At 47.3% G+C, this 7,471-nt stretch overlaps 1 long non-coding RNA gene across 1 annotated transcript; it reads right to left on the bottom strand.

The window, feature by feature from the left end:
• Positions 1 to 6,122: 6,122 nt before the first annotated feature.
• LOC146058740 (uncharacterized) lies at positions 6,123 to 6,906 on the bottom strand. The gene is made up of 2 exons (XR_014469930.1): positions 6,787 to 6,906; positions 6,123 to 6,639 (listed from the first exon to the last, which is right to left on the bottom strand). It is a non-coding gene; the product is annotated as an uncharacterized LOC146058740 (long non-coding RNA).
• Between the last annotated feature and the right edge of the window lie 565 nt (positions 6,907 to 7,471).

Below are 7,471 nucleotides of genomic sequence, written 5' to 3'. Positions count from 1 at the left end.
TGGAAATAAATGAAGGTGATCTTTTTGTATCCAGGTGATATCACAGGTGAACCATGGTACTTTTTTCAAACCAGTGGGTATGACTATAAGAATAGAATAGAAGACTAACCTTGTCTTTAATTATCTATTTATTGATAGGCTGAATTCATATTGTGTGTACTCAAATATGTGTACAAACATGGCATAGCACTTTGCCTATTTAATTTAGCGGGATGCAGTCAAAATCCCGACGGTCAAAATCCCAACAGGGTCAAAATCCCGAATGGGTCATAATACCGACAAGGACAAAATCCCGACAAGGTCAAAATACCGACATATAGATTGTACAGGTGAAACAGTCAACATGACTTTGTGTCGACAGGTCGTGAGGTCGACATGGTTTTTTTCACAGTTTTTTGACCCGACATGTGCCGACAGGTGGTATTTCATGCCCTACCATCCACTAGGGCGTGGCGGGAAATTAAAATAGTGTGCCGAGCGCAGCGAGGCACCATGCCCGAAGCATTGCGAGTGAAGCGAGCGATGCGAGGGGCTGCGGTTCACTTCCAACTGTGTCCATGTCGACCATGTCGACAGTCGGGTCAAGAAACAGTGAAAAAACCCATGTCGACCTCGCGACCTGTCAACACAAAGTCATGTGGACTGTTTCACCTGTACAATCTATATGTCGGTATTTTGACCTTGTTGGGATTTTAAATGACGGGATTTTGTCCTTGTCAGGATTTTGTCCTTGTCGGTATTATGACCCATTCGGGATTTTGACCCTGTTGGGATTTTGACCGTCAGGATTTTTACTGCATCCCGCTAAATTAAATAGGCAAAGTGCTATGCCATGTTTGTACACATATTTGAGTACACACAATATGAATTCAGCCTATCAATAAATAGATAATTAAAGACAAGGTTAGTCTTCTATTCTATTCTTATAGTCATACCCACTGGTTTGAAAAAAGTACCATGGTTCACATGTGATATCACCTGGATACAAAAAGATCACCTTCATTTATTTCCCATTAGGGTGGCCAATCCCAGGATCGGGATCGGCAGGATCCTGGAATTTGTCCTCAAAATTTTTGCCATTTCAATCTCCTATCCCAGGATTTCAGGATATGCTGGGCAGCATCTAAACACTCGCTCAGACGCTGCCCGGCTGTTCCTAACCCCGGCGTGTTGCCTGCGCAGCGTGAATTGGTTATAGATCACGATGCGCAGACAGCATCTCCACAGCCGGAACCGTCCGCCTCCCGACCAGCGCTTCTGGAGGCACACAACACCCACCAACTGCCTCCCGATGACCGATCCTGATGGCCATAACACCCACGACTGCCTCCTCTATATGTCGGTATTTTGACCTTGTCGGGATTTTGTCCTTGTCGGGATTTTAAATGTCGGGATTTTGTCCTTGTCGGGATTTTGTCCTTGTCGGAATTATGACCCATTCGGGATTTTGACCCTGTCGGGATTTTGACCGTCGGGATTTCATACCGAATCCAATTTAGCTATATCACCACTTTAAAAGGAACTGCATGTATGTTGTGTGTAAAAGGCTGAAAAGGGGCAGACTAGATGGGCCAAGTGGTTCTAATCTGCTGTCAAATTCTATGTTTCTATGTACTCATTACCTTTTTGAATAACTCTTTTTTGTCTTGCTTCTTCCAAAAGATCCTTTATAAAAAATTGTATTTAGCATGCTTTGTGTACCTTTGCAGCAGTCAATACTTCCCCTGGCCCAAGTAATAAAATCATCGGATGAGTTCAATCCTGATTGGCCAGAGACACTAGTGCTTAGGTTTTTGGGAAGTTCTAGGCTATGATGTCACTGCGGAATGTTTAAGGTTCTTGGCTTTTGCCAAATTTGGACAGAATTCTTAACACATTTAACAATGCTGAAGGCAGTAAGCATGTTTAAGAAGCCCCAATATAAATAGAGATTTGACAACCAGATAGCATGGATGCAATGTAAACTGCGCTTCCTTTAACTATGGACTATAAGAAAATTATCAAAGGTCACATATGGAAAATTTCATTTACATGACAGCCCTTTGAGTCAGTGTTTTATCCACTTCTTGGAAGTGTTATACTGGTGTCCCAAGAGAGACAGAGCAATCTCATGTCATAAAACATACAACACATTATACTCATATGTATGCTACAAGTGATCAGATAGCTAATGCTGCTGTCATAATAACCAACAGAAACCACCCTTTCTAGCTGCAGAATTGGGTCCACTGATTTTACAGGTATATCCCACACATTTTCTATAATAAATATGTCCATTACTGTTTATTTTAGCCAGGGGTAAAGGGGAGGAACCAATGTGCACTATGTGCTGGGCCCTCTCCTCTCTGCGATGCAGTAGACTTTGGCATTGTTCCCCCTGTACTAGTCTCAGGGAACCTGGCATCTGCTGCATATCCATATATATATAAAAGACTAAATACTCACCTCTGAGGTGAAGTACCAACATTGACCACTAGAGGGCACCTGAAAAACCAAATTACTCAACAGAGAGTGAAACCAAAATGATTTATTTCAAACTTCATGGTTATGGACACAGGGAACTTTGAAGAGAGAGGGGGAGATTCTCTAAGCTAAAAATGTGGTAAAAACCCAGTTATCGGGGTTTTTACCGCATTTTGGGATGCTGTAAGCATCCCCCGCCGGGTTAGCGCGGCGGGGGGCATCGCCAGATCTTTCTACTGCATCCCACCGCAGCCCCGCAACGACCCCCCGCTGCCCCGCACGGACCCCCGGCAGGCGGTGTACGAGGAAACTGAAGGGATGGGTGTGCTGCTGGGGATAGAGCTGCCCGGGGCCCTACCCTCTACAAGAGCGGTGGGGCCCGGGACCTTAAGTACCCCCAGACCCCCCTGTTGGCGGCCCTGATGGTGGTAGCCCATTGTAGCCTAAAGGTTACTTACCTCATCGCTGGCAAGGCAGTGCGGTTAGCGCTAATGGCACAAGCATGGACTCCCTGGCACCTGGCTGAGCAGTTTGCAGGGGTGGCTACTTTTTGGAGCATTTGTCCCTGCCTCTGCTAGTTACTGTATACCACTGATAGATCCCATATTGCTGGATGGTAATACCAGACCATATTGTATATCCTTAGTAAATGGACCCCTATGCATTAAAGCATCAGTCACCTCTGGGGCCCAGTGTAGCTCAAAACTTGCCTACTGTCCTGGAATGGCCAGAAGGCTCCTGAACATCCCCTGAAATTCCATCAGTCTCCCGCAATTCCCCTCCCCCCCTCCATGGCTCCATGTTATGCAAATTGCATCATCATACCCCCCCCCCCCCCCCACCGCTGTGCAATGCCTATTATATTGGCATTGCATGGCAAGGAGCACGCCCCCCATACAGAACATTACCATAAGCCCCACCCCCATCACAACACCTTTACATCCAGATGGTGAAACACCACCCCCACCCTTTTTTTCTGAAAAATAGACAAGCTTGTTATCCAGAGGTGGGGGAACTTATTTGTCTATGTCACCTAATTACCCCCTCCCCCCTTTAGACAGAGACTGGGCCAGCTGTTATTGGCATCCCCCTAGAATGCTTATCTGTGAGAATTACTGTGCAGGGCCAATGTGATAATCCGATAATCTGAGATAATCCGACATGATATCTCCTCCCATACCCCCTCTGCTGCCCACCCACCCCAATCATCCTCCCCTCCCAACTACCCCACTCTGTCATCCTTCTGCCCTACTACAGCTGAGGAAGTCCGCTCCCTCATCTCATCCTCTCCCCCCTCTACCTGTCCCTTGGACCCTCTCCCCTCACGTCTCCTCAGTTCCCTCTCCCCCACTGGCTGCTCCCACCTTGCTCACCTCTTTAACCCATCTCTTTCTCTACTGGCATCTTTCCCTCACCCTTCAAACATGCTCTGGTCTCGCCTATTCTTAAAAAAACAAACCTGGACCCTTTATCTCCCACAAGCTACCGCCCTATCTCTCTTCTCCCATTTGCCTCTAAAATACTAGAACGGCTGGTTTACAGGCGTCTCACCAGCTACCTGTCTGACCACTCCATCCTTGATCCCCTTCAATCTGGCTTTCGCCCACTTCATTCCACTGAGACTGTCCTAGTGAAAGTCACCAATGACCTGCTGTCAGCCAAATCCAAGGGTCACTTCTCCCTGCTTATCCTTTTGGACCTATCTGCTGCCTTTGACACTGTGGATCACCCTCTCCTCCTCCACACACTCCAAAACATTGGCCTCTCTTGCACAGTCTTCAACTGGTTTTCCTCTTACCTCTTCAACCGTTCCTTCTCAGTCTCTGCCTCCACCTCACCACCTTCCATCCTTCCTGTCGGGGTCCCTCAGGGTTCCGTCCTTGGCCCCCTTCTGTTCTCTCTGTACACCTCCTCTCTGGGTGCACACATTAACTCCTTTGGCTTCCAATATCACCTCTATGCGGATGACACCCAAATATACCTCTCCTCTTCTGTCCCCCACTGTTTTCTCTCAAGTTTCCAACTGCCTCTCTGCCATCTCCACCTGGATGTCTGAGCGATTTCTGAAGCTGAATATGGACAAAACCGAACTTATTATCTTTCCCCCACCCAGAGCTATGCCCCCTACTAATATCTCTATCACTGTTAACAACACCATCATCTCCCCCGTTCCCCAACTCCGCTGCCTGGGTGTCACTCTTGACTCCTCCCTCTCCTTTGCACCCCACATCCAAGCCCTGGCCCATTCTTGCCGGTTCCAGTTACGCAACATTGCTCGCATCAGGCCCTTTCTCTCACAGAGTGCAACTAAGCTGATCATCCACTCATTGGTCATCTCACAGCTTGACTACCTTAATGCTCTCCTCACCGGCCTCACTCGATCCCAACTGGCTCCTCTCCAATCTGTCCTCAACGCTGCAGCTAGGCTTATCTTCCTCTCCCGCCGCTCTAATTCTGCCACTCCCCTTCAACAAAATCTGCACTGGCTCCCATTCCCCTAGAGAATCCTCTTCAAACACCTCACACTCACATACAGGGCCATCTCTAATTCCATTGCTCCACATATCTCTAACCTCATCTCCATTCATACACCCTCCCGTCCCCTACGGTCGGCTGATGACTGTCGTCTCTCCTCCACCCTGATCACTGCTTCCCATACTATAGTACAGGACTTTGCCCGTGCTGCACCCCTTCAGTGGAACGCACTCCCTCGCTCCATTAGACTCTCCCCGACCTTGCAAAGCTTCAAACGGGCATTGAAAACTCACCTATTCATCAAAGCATACCCTTCCACTGTGTAAACCAGCTGGTTCTCCAACCCCTTGCCTGTTTACTGTCTGTCTCCCCTTCCTACTAGATTGTAAGCTCCTCCGAGTAGGGCCCTCTTCCCTCCTGTTGTCAAAGCCCACTTCTCTTCACATGTCACTCACAGCTCTCCTACACTCCAACACTCAGTGACCATCTTCGTCTGCATACTCATCTCCATCATTGGCCTCAAGCCTCTAGTTGTATGTTGATTGAGTCCTCACTACTTACATTTAAGCTGTAATGAGTATTGTACTGTATTTTTGTTATTTATTCAATGTTATGCCAAGCTTTTTCTCCCTGTATTGTTCCTTTGTACGGCGTTGCGAAACACTTGTGGCGCCTTATAAATAAAATTATAATAACAATAATGTGGAGGTTACAATGTTCCACCTCACCATTAGAGGTGGTGGAACTCAGTTCCACCCCGTTCCACCTCCCTTTAACCCCTGCTTATAGCCCACAGTACTGTACAAACCTACCATATTCTTCTTATAGCAAATTACAATATCACAACTATTTAACCCTTTGAGTGCCAAAATCTCGGCAAAATATCGGCTTAAAAAAATATCAGCGTCACTCACACTTATTATATAGATTCAAAGAAAAGATGTTGAGTAAAAAAAGATGATATGTCCTATAAACATTACAGGTCATTTTGATGAATACAAATGTTTGCTTGGCAATTTTACATCTATTTTGACAAATTCACTTGGCACTCACATGGTTAACACGAGTAAGGGTCAGACTAATACAGTAAGGGTCAGACTAACACGAGTAAGGGTCAGACTAATACAGTAGTACAATGGGAAACATGCTCAATAGTAAGTGGAAAATAACACATCAGACACTGATTGATTTGTCTTACTTTTTATTGTTGAAACAGCAGATAGATACATATACTGTATACATTCATCTGTATGTGAGTGTATATTTACACATAATAGGCCACTCAACGGACCAAATGACTCCTCAGAAAGTGACAGCAAAATGATATGTTTCAAACTTGCTGGATATGGAGAGAGGGAGTTGTGAAGACAGAGATTGGGGGTAGGGGGTTACCCGTCAACGGGACAGGCTTGGGTAGGGGGATAAGCTGTCAACAGGACAGCAGGACATGTCAACAGGACATGCTTTTTAACATTAATTATAAGTTGCATAAACTTCAATGATTCAAGTTGTATGCATATAACAATCAATATAAACTTTAAAGCTGCAAGTTCCCAAATTCTGGGACATGCAGCACAAGATGGAAATGACTCAGTGAGTCCGATGTCCAGGTTCTGGTCTTATATATCCACCTTGGGCATCCCATCCTCCTCGTCCTGGCACAGGAAGCCCACAGAGGCAGGCTTGTAGTAGATGTCATTCCTATAAATAAAAACCTTGATCAGTGACTGTTATTGTGAAGACACAAACGTTTCCCATGTACAAGTCATGTTATTATTCCCTGCCCTGCTGCTACCAGCGCCTGCACCATGTTAGTGGCCCTTACTGAGTACATTTATCTGTACCTACCAGGGGGAGGAGTCTCTGCTCGCACAAGAGCCTCTGTTGTTATCTGATGGGGTTTCCACCAGGTCCAAGAGCTCTGAACAGCCACTGCTGCCGCTAACAGAGGAATCCAGAGACGTCGTATCCAGCGGTGCAAGTGTGGCGGTACGGGGTGGTACGGCGTACCGGTAAAACATATAGTGCCGGTACCCCGTACCGCCATAACAAATACCCCCGAATTACTTTCTGCGCATGCGCGCATATGTAAGTGGCCGGTCCATCAGATCATCCCCTGCACCCTCTTCCATGCTGCAGCGAGCGCCGTGCGGGGTTCCGGAGCCGGGCTTCTGTGAGTAATCGGATGCTGTAGTGTAGAAGATTTTGAACAGAAGTAGCGCTGGAAGTGGGGCGGGGCATAGCCTCACTTCCCACACGCGCCGTTCCCCACTTAGTTCAACTGCGCCAACAGCACTGGAACCCGGTGCGATATCCACCCCCCACCCCCCCAACCCCTGATGTAGCAGTGACAGCCGGCTCTGCCGCTGACAGCCAACGGGAGCCGCTCCTGTAGCTGCACACACAGAGGAGCGCTTAGAGACCCCGGCCACCCTGACATCTTCATAGCTTCAGCAAGATGTGTCCGGATACAGCGCTGGGGACCTGCAGTGAGCACATTGTGTGTGTGTGTGTGTGTGTGTGTGTGACACAG

This window comes from Crinia signifera, chromosome 2 (assembly GCF_055691185.1).
Source record: "Crinia signifera chromosome 2, ASM5569118v1, whole genome shotgun sequence".
NCBI classification, from domain to species: Eukaryota; Metazoa; Chordata; class Amphibia; order Anura; family Myobatrachidae; genus Crinia; species Crinia signifera.
This window is presented reverse-complemented; position numbering and strand designations above follow the sequence as displayed.